Genomic DNA, 20,133 nt, shown 5'->3' on the forward strand with positions numbered 1-20,133 from the left:
TTTTTTTAAATCAAAATCAGGATATATTGTTACATATTACAAATACTTGCAAAAATCTAAACTCTTAACAAATATAGAATATTCTAATTGTAAGAAGGATTTATTCTGGAAAATACTAAACGTGTTACTTGGGTCATTATTCTTAGCAGTCAGTAATTACAGCAATGGCCAAAATAATCATTATGTTAAAGTACCAGAGGAATTATACACCTAGGAGTGGAACGATTTAAGAAAATAGGTTTATGTAGTTAAAATAATATGCCCTACTCTAAATGTTAGAAAGGTTATCGATATCAGCATTATGTATTGCTTATTAGTCTACTATGCCATGTCTGATTGGGAAATTCATGTCTGGAATTACACATACTGTGATGTAAAAAATGGTACAGTTATCTCCTGCCATTCACTGCAATGGGAATTCTGAATTCCACCGTGGTACTGTCATAGGATGCTACCATTGCAACAAGTCAGTTCATGAAATTTCTTTGCTCCTAGATATTTCACAATCAACTGTCAGTGGTATTATTGCAAAACAGAAGTGTTTAGTACCAAAACAACTCAACCATGAAGTAGCAGACCATGTAAAGTTACAGAGCGGGGTTGCGACCTGCAGAGGCGAATAGTCACCAGTGCTCTGCTGGCTCAATAACTGAAGAGTTCCAAACCTCTTCTAGCATTAACATCAGTATACAATTTGTCTGCTGGGAACTTCATATCATGAGATTCCATGGATGAGCAGCTGCATGCAAGCCTTACATCACCAAGCACAATGCCAAGTGTAAGATGAAGTGGTGACTCTGGAGCAGTGAAAGGTGTTCTGTGAAGTGATGAATCACCCTTTTCTGTCAGACTGATGGATGAGTCTTAGTTTGGTGATGGTGAATGCCAGGAGAACATTACCTACCTGTCTGCATTGTGCAAGCTGTAAAGATTGATGAAGGTGGGATAATGCTATGGGGTTGTTTTTTAGGAGGTAGCCTAGGCCCTTAGTTCTAGTGGAGCGATATTTGGACATTTAGAACACCATTGAGATATACTGGAATGAAGATTGCAAGCCAGGCCCTCTTGTCTAACATCAGTATCTGACCTCACAAATGCTCTTCTGAATTAATAGGCAATAATTTCCACAAACACAGTCCAAAATCTTGTAGAAAGTTTTCCCAGAAGAGTGGAAGCTGTTTTACCTGCAAAATGGATCAACTCCATATTAATGCTTATGGATTTTGAATAAGATATAAAAGCTCTGATACATGTAATGTGTAGGTGCCCACATACTTTTGTTTATATAGTGTATACATAACTGTCCCTATGTACAGTCTCCTTGGTATTATATTGACAGTGCTTAACTAGTCATAGGATAGAGGAGATAAGGGCTGACAGCAGTGGCGTAACTATAGGGGTCGCAGCGGTCGCAGTTGCGACCGGGCCCCTAAGCCAGGGGGGCCCAGAGGGCCCCCCTTGCAAGTCCTAATGATCGCGGTCTCCACAGCCCCGCACGCAAGTGATTTAAAAAATTGTATTCTTACTTTAATAATGGCCAGTCAGATCATGCCTGACCGGCAGCACAGCGCTGCTCTCTCACAGTAAATTACATCCTGCCCCACCCCCAGCCCCGCCTCCACCAATCCGGCACTGCTTTCTTGCTGTGATCTCACCGGATCACTCGGGCCCGCGGCGCTCGCCGGATGACGGGAGTGGAGCAGTCTCCTCAGAGAAGGTGTGTAAATGTGCACACACCGCAGGCTTCATAACTCACATTGGGGCACCTGGCAGCGTGGCACAGTGGTGATACACAGGGGACTGGCATGGCAGCAAATCCTTTATAGGGGCCCAGCCTAGAGGACAAAATAATGACATATATAGGGGCAAAGTGTAAAAAAATGAAATATATACAGAGCAGGTAAAAAATTAAATATATACACAGGGGACAACTGTAATATATACAGAGGTGGCAAAATGGATTTATATAAAGGCAGGGGCGTAACGATCGCAGGCGCAGAGGGTATATATATACATTTTGCCCCCTCTGTATATATTACATTTGTCTCCTGTGTATATATTAAATTTTTTGCCCGCTCTGTATATATTTCATGATTTTGCTCCCGAGGCCGGGCCTCTATGAAGGATTTGATGCCTTGCCAGTCCCCTGTGTATGACTGGTGGGGGGTCGGGCCCGGTGGGGGGGCCCAATTCAAAGTTTGCCCCGGGGCCCATAGAACTCTAGTTACGCCTCTGGCTGACAGCAATTAGTTCTCACAGTCAGTGTAATAGTCAGGTACACTATACATAGGGACAGTAACATATATGTATGTAGGCAGAGTCAGGGAGAGTAGAGGCAGACTGAGGGGACTGAATTTGCATGTAACAGTGAGCCACTGTATACAAGACCGATCTTTCCTTAGCAACACTCATTTAGAGGATTGCTAAAGAATAACTTCAGAACCAGTTTTGTTTTTTAACATAACGGAACAAAATCAATTAAGTATATTACAAAAATGCTTGTAATCACTTCCCCTACATATTAAAAAATGTTGAAGTAACAGTTACACTATTCAAACAGGGTAGCTACCTATAGGTGGCACTAAAGAGACAGTTTTTCTTCTTGAGAGAGCTATTTTGCATGTAAAAGTTTTTTATAAACTATGGTCCATCAAAGGTGGAATTTATGTACACACATCATTTAGGATTTTTTATGGATACAAATTACACACAGTAATGTATACATATATTGGATTATATGAATGCCTGTGTGAAGTAACAATATTCCATACTACAGCTGTGGTCTACAATAGGAGTATAAATGTTTGAGGTGCAAAAGTTGTCATACTTTAAGAAATATTTAAATAAAATGTTAAGTATACTTGTACTAGAAGTGACTTGTTTAGATTGGCATTAGCCATCGCTCATCCTTATACAGTGGGGGTAATTGCTGCATGTAAATGCAGAGGTCTTCTCCACTGACGAGCATGCATTTGTCGGAAGGAACGCTTCCTTCCAGACAATTTCCTGCTCCATTGGGCCGTGTAAACCCACCTTAAGAAACAATAGAAAATATTGCAGTTAAACCTGAAGGTACTACATTTGCCGAGCTATCTGTGGTCAGTCCAACCTAAACATGGGCTCACAATAGGAGGTGTCCATGCTTACTACACTGTACTATGTTCTAAACTTGCTTTTATACTCCACAAGAGGGCATCATTGCAATACAGATTTATTTCTCAAGAGTTGCTACAAGGTTAGGAGAAAATAGTGGCTCTAGACATAAAGAATGTAAAGTAAATTGGTCATGTTGTAAAAAAAAAAAGAATACATGCCATTTATAGCAGGCAGTTGAAACTGTAAGGAACAAGCTTAGGTCATCTTTTAACGAGAAACTTCAAAACAAGTCATTCCTATAATATTAATTATAGTATTTCACACATTATATCCAAATACAATATAATCATATGTTACTAATTTAGTGTTTTTTGATAGGAAAGTTTATAGAAAACATTATAATACAGTAACACATACTTTTTAAATTCCTCTTTGTTTTTTGTTTTTCCCCCAAAAGGCATTATGTATAGAAATAACTGAAATTACAAATATACCTGTAAGGAAATTTTTACTCTCTTCCCTAACGGTGTGTCCCTAACACATGATTTCAGTGGCCAGCTTGAATTAAGCCTTACCGGTACCGGGAGAATGAAGAAGATAGACCATATGAACACATGTCTATTTCCAATCCATTCTGGTTTATTCACAGCTGGGAAACAGTTTTAATAGAGGGGGTTGAGCTTCCTTTACATCCAATCATATGTTAGCATTAGTATTTGACCAATAGTATGGTCACACATAAGCTCTGCATTAACATCATAGCTGACTCCTAGTAACAGCATTTGACCAATCAGGTATATACACATAGGCTAGCAGACACTTGAGTCAGATGTCCTTTTATGGCTAGAAGGCTGTTCATACTTTCAACATGTATGGATTTCATGAAACAGTTTAAGGAAGTGTCTCACATTCCATAGGGGGGAGGGAGGTTTTGTAGTGCACTAACCAAATGTAATACACGTGGCTAAATGAGACAAAATGGAGTCACATATATCCCATCAAATCCCCTCTTAGAACCTTATATATATATATACTATATGGTTCTTTCTCCGCTCTTCCTTGGTTTGCTTATAAGCCTTTAGGTATTCCATATACCCTTCAGGAGTATAATCCTGAGGCTTTGTTGAGGTTGGGTTTACCTCTTCTACCTCTACCGGAGTATAGAGGAATGTTGAGTGTACCCCTCTTTCGGCCACCTTTTTTACATATGACAAGAAGGGAGGGCACACACTGCAGACAACAGCAGAGACCCACTATTGCAGCGACCACGGCGAGTACCACTCCTAAAACATATCTTATTTGACCAAAGTCAGGTATTCAGCCAAAAAGCCAGTCCCACCAACCTTGGTCAACATCCTGTTTTATATGTTTCCTCATCTCCTCTAATTGGCCTATTTTATCTTTTATTCCACGGGAGTGATCTAATAAATTGAAACAACACATCCCTGCGAACGCTGAGCATCCTACACCATGCTGGAGCAATAAATAGTCAATAGTTGCCCTATTCTGCAAGATAGCCTTTTCATACGATTGTATATCCAGCAGCATATCTTGCAGAACTGCACTAGTGACATTTATCTGTTTTATCATAAAACAGGCAAGTTTTGATATTGTCCTGTGGTTATATATGGCCAACCCTGGTACTCCTATCAAAGATACCCCTAAACTCATATATTCTGATCTAGAGAGGAGATTCACATTATAATCACAATTTTCTGGTAACTGTAGGAAAGTGTCACTCGTGTGTCGTGTCTGCATTGCTGGAAATAGTGGTATCATTGCTAATGTCAGCCTGGCTATTGTACAGGGTCCCTCTGTAATATTGGCCGGTATGTATGTGTAACTAGTATTCCCACAGGCCAATACCCATCCTGCTGGTAGAGGTACATGTTTGTCTAGGGATGGTACTGTTTTTGTAATATTACATTGCATATTCTTTCCTGATATTATCTTTTTACAACTACCTAAATCTCTATCACAAATATTTGGCTTAATCTTATTCTGCATTTTTGCTTGTATGCAGGGAGGCAATAGTGTCTCATCACAGGTGAAGTTATAACATATTTCTGCTGCTGTGACAAGACCTGTAATTACTTCTATCATATTACTCTGCAGATTCTCATATGTAGGACAGTCATAACAAGCATGATAAGGATTTACATATCCATATTTAACATCATGATCCTCCAAGTCTGTGTCGTTCCATTGGGAACGTAGGAGCCCCGTCCATACGTCTAGTGGGGTGGGGACTGCTACCAGACATGTCTCCAAAATGTTAGATGCCGATAAAGTGGTTTGGAGACAAAAGTCAGTTAAGTTCAGAGTTTTGGCCAGGTACAGCCATAAGTTCTCCTTTGTCTTGCATAGACTGTCTTCCCCTCTGCATTCTGTTTCCAGGTATATCTGTCTGTTCCACAGCCATGGGACAGTAAGTAGGAGACACAAAATTACAATTATTAAGGCACTACATCTCAGCCATCTCGAGGAATTTCCCGACTGCGTCATCTCGTTGGGGGTCAAGGCTGTCTGCCTCCGTTAGTACCCCTTCTGTATCTTCTTCGAGGTCAAGGCTGTCTGCCTCCGTTAGTACCTCTGGGCCTCGTTGGAGGTCAGGGCTGTCTGCCTCCGTTAGTACCTCTCTTTTCTTCACCAACTTAATCCTTGTGGCGTGGATCCACGTGGGCGATTGTTCAGTGAGGACCGCTGTTCTGGTGATCGCGACTACCTCGGTGGGTTGTCCGTAGGTGAAACTTCCTGGTTCCTTTCCCTTCTTTAAGATCTTGATCATCACCTGGTTGCCTATCCGGAATAGACGGGTTGATTCCTGTGAAAGAGAAGGAGACTTACAAACAACTTTTTCTTCAGTTTTACTGAGGACTTTGATCAGATTAGTACTTCTCTCTGATCAGGTCCAAGTCTCCTTCCTGCACCACCAGGGGGCGTCTTGCCCATGGTGTGGGGAAAGGCCTACCCATGAGTATCTCAATGCTGTTTATGTCCTACTCTGTGGAATGTCCTACTCTGTGGAAATGTGCTACTTAAGATGGAAGCACTGTGTTGGGGAATGCATAACTTCCCCTCTTCGCAGACTAATCCTATCTCAGGATTTTTCTGCAATACTGGATAACACCAGTCCTGCTGTTCCTGTTCAGTGACATACCACTGAAGATCAGTAAGTATTTGCAGCATCTCAGGGGTTGGAGATGCCAAACATGGCATCTCCCAATGGTTATACAAACCTGTGAGGTTGCTTTTGGCAACTCATTTCGCCATCTTAACTGCCAGCGCATTGCCCTGTGAGACATGATCCTTACCATCTGCTGCCGTAAATCCTCTCCTCTGCCAGATCATACCATGGTCCCACACTACCCCATGTGTGTACCTACTCTCAGTATGAATGGTGACAGGTCTATCAGCATGTAGAATACATGTCCTAGTGAGTGCAATAAGCTCAGCTGCCTGCTGTGTTGAGTGCGGATGTCCTTGAGTAGGCCTACAACATCATGAGTGGTGTGCAAAATGGTGTAATGTCACATTGTGAAAGAATTTGCCGACTCTACCATCATAGCACAGGCTGCAAGAGAACGCAGACATGCCGGCATCCCCTGGACAGAGGTGGGCATTACCTTTGAGAAAAACACACAAGGACGCAACTTGCCTCCGTTTTCTTGTGTCAGTACACCCGCCATGGTTTTACAATTTTGGCGTGCAAACATGTGGAAGGGCATATTATAGTCAGGGAGGCCCAGCCCTGGACTCGACATGAGCGAACATTTCAGACAATCAAATGCATTGTACATTTCAGAAGACCATTTAATCAAATCTGGATTTTCTTCCAGAGTGGCTTGCCTCAAAACATTGTCAATAGTAAAAGCAATCAAGAATCCATTGTCTACAGTAATTTATCATACCAAGGAAAGATAACATTTCTTTCTTGGTGTGCGGGGCGACCAAACCCGCAATAGACTGGACTCTTTCTGCGCTGATTCTCCGTTCACCTTTTGTGAGGACAAAGCCCAAGTATTCAACCTGCATTTTACACCATTGCATTTGCTTAAGTGTCACTTTGTGACCACATCCTGACAACCATTATAACAGTGATAAACCATCCTGAATGCTGGCCTCCGCTGACATGCTACACAGTAATAAATCATCGACATATTGCAGCAGCACAGAACCTTGGGGGGATGTACCATGACTCTAACATCACTCGGAGGACTATGCTGTACACTACAGGTGAATCAGCATATCCCTGGGACATCTCTGCACCAGGTCAGTTGGCGTCTGTCAAAGGAAAAAGCAAAAAGTAGTCTGGTTATCTTATCAACTGGGATAGAAAAGAAAGCATTTTTCAGATCTATCACACTGAACCAAACAGTGTCTGCTGGAATGGCAGATAATAATTAAGTGACATCAGGTACAACAGGGGCTATAGGCACAATGATGTTGTTGATGGCCCTTAAATCCTGTACAAAGCGGGCAGCACCATCTGCCTTTGTCACTGGATTCACGGGCGTGCTGTAGGGTGAAATCACCTCTTCCAGGATTCCCTTTTGTAGGAATTCTTCTATCATTGGCCTAAGCCCATCAAGTTTCTCTTTAACAGCAGGTATTGTTTCTGGAACACTGAGATGACACCTGGTTTCACAGTAGCTGTGTAATGTGTGCAATCTATGAATCCTGTGTCATATTCATTTGAGGACCATAATGCAGGGTTAATGTTATTCTGGGTGGTCCTGTATGTTTGCAAGAATCAGTGGCACTGGTGTAGAGACTGGAATGAGACCTGAGTGTACTCTTATGTCCTGATTCTTTGATACCTGCAAGTTAAGCCTAATGAACAAATCTCTCCCTAATAGGCTGACTGGGCAATCTAGTATAATGCTAAATACATGACATGATGTATTCCCTGTCCATGGTTTCTACTGGTAAGGAATCTGTTCTGTATGTCCTTGTCAGTACCCCATTTATTCCCATAGAGGGCTCACATTTCCTTCCTGACACTCTGAGTCACCTAAGTCCGCCCCTTTTGGTGGACGCTTTGGTCTTTCTTCTGTTCTGCCATTAGTATCTTAGCTGTCCATACGAGCAGAGCTCTGATGTTAAGCACAACACTGAACATGTAACATGTAACTGCAAACATTGAAACAAACAGATCTGACAATACAGACATGAACACACAAAGGGCCCATAAAAACTTTTCATTGAAATAAAAATGTACAGCTTGATCAATGCTGTTGGTACCAATAAAAAACCCAAAAAACTTCCAATAAAATAAAATTCTTAATGCGCATATTTAAAAACAAATACCGTATTCCATACGCATTCATATACATTTTCATGTACTCATCTTCACAAACCAGCTCATAACCACGCCCTTATACATAAAATATGAATTACACACACAGCTCTGCTACGTACATATAACTCAGAGCCACACCCATTCACATTCCACTGAATCATGTATCTTTCACCCAATCACACAATCTCTTTGTTACATCCCAAAACTTGCAGCACAGACAAACACAGCAATTGCTGATGGTCTGTCGCTGTAAAACAATATACATGTTAATCATACAGTCATTTTGTTAAAATTAACAAATCATCTTATATGCCATGTGTTTTTTTTTTTTTTTTTTTTTTTTTTTTTTACACACATCGTCACTTATTGTATATAACTAACACTTCCCCCATTTCCTCTGCCTTGCGTCTCCTATTTCAGGAGTGTTGAAACAGGGGAAGTAAAGCAATACATCAAGGACATTCAGCTGTACCACATGTTCCTCAAACTTTTACTCACATCTGAATAAGAACTTATTGGGTGCAACCTTAGATTGATACGAGTGGACACTTCTAATTAGCATCATCACTGCAGGCACATTTTAAACCATCGGAACATACAATTTGGAAAGATACAATCAATACTGGAGCCCTGTCTGGAATATCTTATAGATAACACAGGTTAGTATCTTCACATTGCTGCTTATGCATTACCAATTAGCAGCCCCCCTCCCCCCTCAACCCCCATATGAAATTCCTGAGCAGAGGAGGGGGGTGAGATGGGAGGGGGCTCTCTCTGAAAACACATCTCAAACAGGACAGGAAGAAGTTTTTTTTTTTTTTTTTTTTTTTGTAGTACTACAAGTGACATTTTGGAATGTGGTGGGGGGGAGGGATGCCTCATGGCAACCTTTGTTCTCTATAGGATTCAAAATCCTCCATCTTGAAATAAGAAATGCTGCTCATTTCATTTCTCTAACTTCAAGTTCTCTCAGTCACTTCCATATACACTTTTTCACCATAACTCAGCTTGCACCAGGCTATTATTATCCTTTAACAACTTCTCTCTTCAACTATCAATACACTTATGCATTAACTGTCCATCTTTTAGTGCTGTAATCTCTAATTCCAGGGACTATAAATCGTCACTATTTAAACACACACAGATCATTAGGGCAACAAAACTTAACCAGTTCATTTCTGAACGTTTAACACAAGCCCTTTCTAATTGCAAACACTGAGACACTTTTTCCCTTGCCATGAATTAACTTCCTGACTCTGCTGTGTCTTGTCACTCACTATAGCCCCCCTTCACAATCACAGGAGCTCTGATGTACACTGTCTGTAAGCTTCTAACAGATTTTTTGCAGCTTTTCAATCCTGCCAGCCTAGCATAACATTCTGTTTCACATTTTAACTGTCAATTCTCACATCTTGCCCAATTGTCTACTCATGTGTTAACTAGAAAATAATTTGTGGGACTAGATCGTGCAACAAAGTTTACATGTTGGCAGTGATAGAAACAGAATGATTTCAAAGCGGGATGCGACCGTAAACTTACCACCCGGCCAACATCTCACACAGACAGATAATCTTAATACTTCTAAAATACTTATACTATATATACATAAGAGTTAATTCAAGCTTGTATCCTTCTGTTCCCGGAACAGATATCCTTATATAGTGCACTATCTCTTAACGATACGGACTCAAATGAGCCGCTTACAATCAACATTTTATAACGATATGGACTCTGATATGAGCCGCTTACAATCAACATTTTATAACGATATGGACTCAATGATATGAGCCGCTTACAATCAACATTTGCGTGTCCCAGACATCGCAATCCACTGAAATCATAAATAGATGGTTCGACTTACTTGAATGGGATTTTTGGTCATTGCTCCCAGGTCCAAGGCGGACAAAAATTGATGTCTTTCACGGTAGACCTGAAGAGTTGACCCTCCCAATCCCGGACTGAGTCCCCAGATCTGTAAGGAAATTTTTACTCTCTTCCCTAACGGTGTGTCCCTAACACATGATTTCAGTGGCCAGCTTGAATTAAGCCTTACCGGTACCGGGAGAATGAAGAAGATAGACCATATGAACACATGTCTATTTCCAATCCATTCTGGTTTATTCACAGCTGGGAAACAGTTTTAATAGAGGGGGTTGAGCTTCCTTTACATCCAATCATATGTTAGCATTAGTATTTGACCAATAGTATGGTCACACATAAGCTCTGCATTAACATCATAGCTGACTCCTAGTAACAGCATTTGACCAATCAGGTATATACACATAGGCTAGCAGACACTTGAGTCAGATGTCCTTTTATGGCTAGAAGGCTGTTCATACTTTCAACATGTATGGATTTCATGAAACAGTTTAAGGAAGTGTCTCACATTCCATAGGGGGGAGGGAGGTTTTGTAGTGCACTAACCAAATGTAATACACGTGGCTAAATGAGACAAAATGGAGTCACATATATCCCATCAATACCAAATGATACACTTCAGAATTAACTTAAGTAGAGCCCTTCCCCCAATATGAATAAAACACTTCGGGGTGAGATATAAGATTTACTATTAGCTGCTGAATCTGCTGAATCATGCCTCTCTCTCTGCTTGTTTCTCTCTGCACTTCCTGCCTTGTCTTCCTCTCTCCATAGACCTCTATGGGATGACGTGCTTGTCTTGGTTTTAATGAGATGGATTATCACAAATTTCAGAGAGAAAGCTAGTTTCGAACGGGTGGGAGGAAGAACACAGCTGATAACTCTAAAAATAAGGCATTTTTCTCAGATAAGATATGTTACAAAGTTTCTTATACTGTATTAATTTGTCACAACAGTGACCATTTAGGTGTGTCTTGTGTAATATGCAAGTAATGTCACATGGGATGTTGAGGGTCAGTGATCATAACTAATGAGTAAAATGTTAACATACACTTAAAGGGGTTGTCTCACTTCAGCAAATGACATTAATCATGTAGAGAAAGTTAATACAAGGCACTTACTAATGTATTGTTATAATTTATATGGTTTCCTTTGCTGGCTAGATTCTTTTTTCTATCACATTATACACTGCTCGTTTCCATAGTTACGACCACCCTGCAATCCAGTAGCGGTGGACGTGCTTGCACATTATAGGAAAAAGCACCATCCTATGCATTTTCCCATGGTCCCGGCCACCAGAGAGATCAGTGCTTTGTCCTATAGTGTGCAAGCGTGGTCACAACTGCTGGATTACAAGTTAGTCCTAACCTTGAGAAGTGTATAATGTGAGAGAAAAATGAATCTAGCCAGCAAAGGGGGCAATATGGACAATCGCAATACATTAATAAGCGCCTTGTATAAACTTTCTCTACACAATAAATATTTAAAGAGGTGTAAAGAACTGATGTCAGTAGGCACAAATGAAGTGTGCCAAATAACGTAGAGCCCTTGTGTGTTGGACAGATCTAAATTCCTCTCAGTAAATGAGGGGAATAGAGAAATAGGAGAGAAAAGGGGCGCACAATAGGGTAGTATGTATATACAGATACAATGATAATATCATAGGAATTGTGAAGGCTCACCTTTTTTGGTTGTGCAAAATTTAGGCAGAACTCTATTGAAGGCTTTAGAGTGATGAGACTTATCTTCCGGAACTGCAGCCGCAGATTGTGAGTTCTTTTTGATGGGATGTCCAGTCCCACAAAAGGAAAAATGGCAATAAGAGAGAAATTCTGCTTCGGCGCAAGTCCACAAATGGAAACGGTCTCACAAGTATGATAGTTCTTCTTTAATGGAAACAACGCGTTTCGGGGAGTGAAACTTCCCCTTCATCAGGTTTCATAGTATTACAATAAACAGACAAATATTTATAGGTGCAGAATAACAAAAAACAACAAAAAAAAACGCCAAAAACGAGCACCTGGGGCCCTATAAATATTTGTCTGTTTATTGTAATACTATGAAACCTGATGAAGGGGAAGTTTCACTCCCCGAAACGTGTTGTTTCCAAATAACGTAGAGCGGTATTTTACATAAAACTGAGAGGTCTTTTTAGAGGCACTTCTGTCACCTCCCAGGAAAATGGTGATGCCCACCTAGATGAGCAGACATTATGCTGTCAGCAGTCAACAAAGGTCCCAGTAGACCATGGTCAGTAAATGTGCCAGAATAATAGCAATTTGCGGAACGGCACGGGCAGCCTTTAATATAACTTCCTATTCTTGTCCGCAAGGCGCGGACAAGAATAGGACATGTTATATTTTTTTTGAGGGGCCACGGAACGGAGCAACGGATGCGGACAGCACACGGAGTGCTGTCCGCATCTTTTACGGACCCATTGAAGTGAATGGGTCCTCATCCGAGCTGCCAAAACTGCGGCTTGGATGCGGACCAAAACAACAGCCGTGTGCATGAGGCCTAATGGCGATGAGTGTTCTGCTCTGAGAAGAGGGGTATGTTTAATGACTGGGAGTGCACTTTGTGGGGACCATATGCTGATCACTATGAGGTCACTCTGCTGGTCAGTGCTGAAGCACTGGTTATCACTAACCAGAGATCTACTCTGCTGTTCACTGACTGTGGGTGCATCCAGCTTGTCAAAGATTATGAGAATATTTTCCTGTTGGTGGAATCTTCTGATCTTTGTAGCATCAGCCTAGCTTTCACTGACTGTGTCTGATATTAGCTATCATTATGGGGGCAATAGATATCACTGAATATAGGTGCACTATACAGGTCCGATTGTGGGGGATGCTCTTGGTCAAGTTGCAGTAATAGGCTGTAATCACTTGTGCACGTTCCCAGGAAAACACATTGCAGTACCGCAAGTAATGTCTTCCTATACCATGCATTCGCAATATAGCAATAAAAAAAAAAAATCCATCCATGTTCTCATATGTCGAAAGGCACTGGTAGTGTGCCGTGCAGCAAAACTGCACATGATTTTACCGCAACTTAACACTGTTTAGTGATGTGGTTTTAGGCTGTACAGCTTAGCTCCAGTGCATTTGTAGGAATGGCTTATTTTAAGTTGTGGACTGGAGCATGTGTCCATAAAAATGTTGGGTTTTCCATGAATTTTGTTGTTCAGGAAAAATTGATTCGGCACACCCTCCTTGTTACTTAGTTCATTTGTTTCAGCCACAACTATTGCAAACCTGCAAAACAAAAGATCAAGCACACGGCCATGCAATCTTCATAGATAAACATTGATAGTACCATGGATTGTGCTGAAGAGCTTTGTAACATAGTAACATAGTAATATAGTATATAAGGCTGAAAAAGGACATTTGTCCATCCAGTTCGGCCTGTTATCCTGCCAGTTGATCCAGAGGAAGGCAAATAAAAAACCCTGTGAGGTAGAAGCCAATTTTCCCCACTTCCCAATTCCAATCAGGCAATCAGAGTAACTCCCTGGATCAACGACCCCTCTCTAGTAGCTATAGCCTGTAATATTATTACACTCCAGAAATACATCCAGGCCCCTCTTGAATTCCTTTATTGTACTCACCATCACCACCTCCTCAGGCAGAGAGTTCCATAGTCTCACTGCTCTTACCGTAAAGAATCCTCTTCTATGTTTGTGTACAAACCTTCTTTCCTCCAGACGCAGAGGATGTCCCCTCGTCACAGTCACAGTCCTGGGGATAAATAGATGATGGGAGAGATCTCTGTACTGACCCTTGATATATTTAGGCATAGTAATTACATCTCCCCTCAGTCGTCTTTTTTCTAAAGTGAATAACCCTAATGTTGATAATCTTTCAGGGTACTGTAGTCCCCCATTCCAGTTATTACTTTAGTTGCCCTCCTCTGGACCCTCTCCAGCTCTGCTATCTCTGCCTTGTTCCCAGGAGCCCAGAACTGTACACAGTACTCCATGTGTGGTCTGACTAGTGATTTGTAAAGTGGTAGGACTATGTTCTCATCACGGGCATCTATGCCCCTTTTGATGCAACCCATTATCTTATTGGCCTTGGCATAAGTTACCTGACAATGGTTTCTACAGCTTAGTTTGCGGCTCACTAAAATTCCTAGGTCCTTTTCCATGTCCATGTGACTTTAAATATGGCACTGTCATAGGCTGCCACTTTTGCCAGTTGTCAGCTGACATTTTTTATTGGCCTGGTCCACTGTAAGTCCTATTATGGTGAAGAGGAAGAGACAAGTCCAAATGTCCTCTGCAACTATGCATTGGGAGCTCCATGAGATGGGTTTTTGTGGTTGAGCAGTTGCACAAGAATCCTAAAGACAGCCATATGTATTCGATAGCTTTCAGTCAAATAATCGTTTAGCAGATTATCACCTGAGAGAACAAAAGGATGGACAAAAATATTTACTTAGCCAAAGCCTTTTCTCCCCCAACATCATCTGTTGGAGGAGAGTCGTGCACTTCCCATACACATTGGACTGTCGGCCAAACCCATTGTTCGCTGTGAGTTTGACCAACAATACACTAATATGCATTAGGGCCTTAGGATCACTATGCGAATTGGTAATCGTCAGCTGCAGTAGTGCAAAGCATGCTGTCCTGGACTTTTAAGCAGTGGAAACTTGTTTTCTGGAGTGATGAAACATGTTTTACCATTTGGCGGTGTGATTGATGAATCTAGGTTAGATGGATGCCCAGAGGATGTTGTTTACTGAAATACAAAGTGTCTCTGGTAAAAATTGATGAAAGGGGATGATGGTGTGGGTCTGTCTTTTCAAGGTTTGGGCTAAGCTTTCTATTTCCAGTGAACATATTTTAGACCATTGTATGCCTACAATTTATGGCAACAGTCTGGGGAAGGCCTCTTCCTGTTCCAGCATGACTGTGTCCCTGTGCTGAAAAAGAGAAGCCCAGAAAGACCTGGTTTGATGAGTTTATGAAGAGAAATATAAGTGGCCTGCACAAAGCCCTTTTTTGATTTGTTACAAATTAATTCATTGAAAATCACTATAAACCATGTATACCCAGGCTATTCTGCCTACTCGTATTCTTCTCACTTGGTGGCCCAATCTCAGTGTGAAGGCTTGGAAGGTAACCCTTTCCTAACTGCCAACTGTAAATTTACATCAGCAGCTGGGCATTTAAAAATTGCTCCTTCTGGTGCATGCAGAGGGAGCCATGGCCGCTGGGTTTCTACTGTTTTAAAGAGCATCCGGCACTAATGACTGCGACCAGTGGTAATGCCGGCCATGGACTTTTAACCCTTCAGATGCCATGGTCATCCGGGTGTGCTCCGGCTCCCCCTGTGGGGATCAAGGGATCCAGAGTGTGTATGCAGCAGCCCCTGTCCTCCTGTGTGATGGTACCAGAGATGGTACACAGCATTGAGGTGGGAAAACCTTCCTCAAAGCAATAAAACTGAGGGATCGACAACAAGGGATGACCATAATCCCAAGTGAATCCCTCCATAAGGTCCGAGATCCCTCCCTACTTTAAACCTAGTGGTATTTTTATTTTTACTTTCACTTTTGACATATGCAGCAGTCATTTTAGGAAAACCTGATTCATTACCATGAAGCACGAGGAAATTTAGCTTTGTAGCGAATCAAAGTTTTCCTAAACTTCGGACTGAATTCTGCTTCGAATGCTGCTGGCGTCAAAACATACTTTCGAGAACCTAGGGAGTCTGCACCAAAGAGGGTTTTGTTTTTTAATCCCAACTTTCGGTATCTCTGTTACATGCCACAGCAATTGTGTAGACCAGTTCAACTGCATATAGTCTTTCTTTTGTAACTTGAACAGTCATCGTTGTCAGCCATATTAGAAATTGCAAGGTTACTTTATCCATCACCCAGTCACATACAGGACCCTGCCCGCCCTTTGTGTTAGATCTCCTTCTCAGTCAATAACAGCTAAATAAACTGTGACTAGTTGTACAGAGGGGGATCTATTATTACCCTTGATACTGCTTATGTTCTACAATTTCTTCTTTCCCCACTGGGGTGCCCCAGCTTCTTGCCTATTTGTAACTGATGTTGGGCAGGTTACTACCCCTGTCAGTCATTGGTTGCTGAGAAGCAGAGATTCCTGGCTGCCAGTTTGCAGAAGTTGTTTTTCAATATAACTGTTGTACTGTAACTTTGTCACGGTGGATGTGTCCCTACACAGTCAAGTCTGGCACTGCCAATACTGATTGGGCAGTGTCAAAGTATGCTGGGACACTCCCAACTGCTAACACCTAATTGGCAATTTATTCATACATTTCTAATAGGAACAACATGGCACAAGGAACAGTTCTAAGCAAAGATGATCCACAATTGTGGGGAACACAATTATTTACTAATCATTCTGAACTTTTGAAGAATTGTTGGACAATATGAGATCTGATATGAGCCCTCTTGGTTTTTAGATCTCCAGGATAAGATGTGAATAAATAAGGTATCTGAGCCAAAGTTTGATGCTATTTCTGGATGTTTTAAATGCCTTCATTTAAACCTTGTCAGGGAAGAGGATGGATTTGAAGATTATGTGCATATATGGCAAAGCTGATTCACAGTGTACAATTTCAGTGCTGTAAAACACTAAATCTAGGTAATTGTTCTTGCCAAAGCATGAATCAGATTCATAATAGACTCCAGTCTGCTCTGTTTTCCATTGCTTAATAGTTTGGTATGAGCAATCGCTCAAAAAAATTATACTGATTGGAATAGCAGACACTGGCAGAGGACAGAGCTCTGGCCAAGCTCACTGCGACTGGACATGGTTCTAAATATAGAGCAATTACACTTCTTCAGCCTCCTCTTCCGGAAACACCGCTTTAATAAGATCATTCTTATGTAAAACGCAAATAAGGAAATGAGGTTTGTTTTATTAAATATTAAGTTACAAAACAATAAGGAAATCGCAATTACCCAAACAAATATTTTTTTTGTGTGTTTGTATTTTTTTTATGGCAGAAATACATGTACTTAATCCAAACACTGAATAATAAGGTGGAATAGGCACAAATGCGAGCAAAGAGATCACTAAAGGGGATTTTCAGGATCATTTGGAGGAAAATCTGCTCATCTTAAAGATGTGTCAGCTCTCCTGTCTTGCTAAATGCTTGCATTCTCCAATAAAATAACAATTCCAAAATATCTTACAACTCTGCATTTCCTCTGGGAAATGTATGAGAAAATTGACAACTGAGCATTATTATTCCCGTATTCAATACTCATTGTTTAGTACATTCTACCAGAGTCAGTCTGAGCATGTACCGTCGGACACAGCCTAGAGACGAGGGTAAGGCAACACTGCTCTAAATTTTATAATCATTTTCCAGAAGGATTAACAGAACAACAGCACAAAGCAATAAAGTTTCTCCAGCACAGTTTTTTCATGGGAAAATAATAGTATTCACTAAAACAGATAGCTGATCCCCTGTACTGTTGTGGTGCAGGCTCAGTAGTGGTGCCCACACCATCATTATACATTTGGCACTCTGCTCTCCATACTGAGACTGGAGTTGAAGAGGACCCGTCCTGACAGTTCTGTTGTAGTAAGTACTTGCATTCCCCATGAAATAACAATTCTGGAGCATCTTTTCATATAACGATATGTTGTGCCATCCTTATATAATTTTTTCTAGAAGTTTATGAATTTCCAGGAGTCTAACTGGGTGTTATTAAAAGGGGTAACTGGTATGTACAGATGCCTATCAAGTCCTAATTGGCATTCTGTCAGTTACAGTAAAAAGTTTAAAAGAAAAGTGCTTTGGGAAATAAAAACAAAAAAAAAATCATCTTTCTTTCTCTTTCAATACCTATTTTAAATGAAAAACCTAAAAAAAACATGCACATAATTTTTATTGCTGTGTCTGTAACCCATACATTAAATGGAATACATTATTTATCCTGTACACCAAACATAAAAAAAACTAAAAAGAAAATGGCCAAAACGGCTGCTTTCAATTATACTACCTCATGAAAAAATTGATTAAAAAGACCTATGTACCACAGCATGGGCTCCCACAGCTCAGTTGATAGAAAATTAATAATATTGATCTTTGAATGCGGCAACACGAAAACAAATTATCTTTTATTATGCAAAAGTAGAAAAACATAAAAATATATATAAATTTGGCACTGGTGCAATCATACTGACAAATATAATAAAGTTATCATGTTACTTATATTACATGATGGATGACAATATATCAAGACGTGACAATCGCAGCTTTTCTGAAGCATCTAAACACCAGAGAGTACTATGGAGGTAAAGTTGCCATCTTTAGAGTGGAATTGAAAGGGGTAGAACTCCGCCTAGAGGTAGCAACTAGAGATGAGCGAATTTTTCTCAAAAATTCGATTCAGCCGGTTCGCCGAATTTTATGAAAAGATTTAATTCGATCCAAATTTATTTGTGGTGCATCAAATAAAAAAACAGCTATTTCCTGGTTGCAAAGAGCCTGTATAGTGGTGTAGAACACTGTGCCTTGCAGTAACATGCATAGGGAGTCTGCTGTGGTAGTGAAACAATACTGTGAGTCAGTATGACACGCACATGACAGGCGTCGCTTTTAGAATCACTACACACTTCACTTATTTGGGCAGTTATGGGGCTAAAACTGACCAAATAACTCAAGTGTGAACTCAGCCTTACAGGTCAATGTTAGCGCCAGGTAAAAAGAACTGTGTAGAGGCCTAATATCCTACTATAGTGTGAAAGAGCGCACTCCTCTTACACTGTCGTCAGCTGATTCCACATAGATGTCTACAGAATCTGTTCTATTAAAAGCTTATACAAGTAGAGCCCCCCGACAGAGGGGAGAGGGTGTCAGCAGTAAGTTTGTGTTGACGTCACTAATTAATTTGCCCTTCCTCTGATCATTCAGAACAATAACCCCTAAAAAATGGATCCTGTCTGTTGAGCATCCACCTTCACTCGGTCAGCATTTGGTCAGTAATCCATCACTATTGCTAAAGCCCAAAAAAACAGAGTGGTAATTTGGCAGCAGCATGAGGAGACCACAGAGTGGTGAAGAGGCAGCAGCATGAGGAGACCACAGAGTGGAGATTTGGCAGCAGCATGAGGAGACAACAGAGTGGTGAAGTGGCATCAGCATGAGGAGACCACAGAGTGGCACAATTACAGAATGTGGAGGTGGAAGCAGCATGAGGAGACGACAGAGTGGCCCAGTGACATAGTGTTGAGGTAGGATCAGCATGAGGAGACCACAGAGTAGTGTTGTTGCAGCAGCATGAAGAGACCACAGAGTGGTGAAATGGCAGAAGCATGAGTAGACCACAGAGTGGCGATTTGGCAGCAGCATGAGGAGACCACAGAGTGGTAAAGTGGCAGCAGCATAAGGAGACCATAGAGTGGTGAAATGGCAGCAGCATTATGAGACCACAGAGTGGCACAATGACAGAGTGTTGAAGTGGCAGCAGCATGAGGAGACCACAGAATGGCCCAGTGACATAGTGTTGAGGTAGCATCAGCATGAGGAGACCACAGAGTAGTGATGTTGCAGCAGCATGAGAAGACAACAGAGTGGTGAAGTAACAGCAGCATGAGGAGACCACAGAGTGGAGATGTGGCAGCAGCATGAGGAGACCACAGAGTGATGAAGTGGCAGCAGCATGAGGAGACTACAAAGTGGTTATTTGGCACCAGCATGAAGAGACCACAGAGTGGTGATTTGGCAGTAGCATGAGGAGACCACATAGTGGCACAATGACATAGTGTTGAGGTGGCAGCAGCATGAGGAGACCACAAAGTGGCCCAGTGACATAGTGTTGAGGTAGCATCAGCATGAGGAGACCACAGAGTAGTGATGTTGCAG

The sequence above is a fragment of the Bufo bufo genome, chromosome 4, assembly GCF_905171765.1.
Source record: "Bufo bufo chromosome 4, aBufBuf1.1, whole genome shotgun sequence".
Classification (NCBI taxonomy): Eukaryota; Metazoa; Chordata; class Amphibia; order Anura; family Bufonidae; genus Bufo; species Bufo bufo.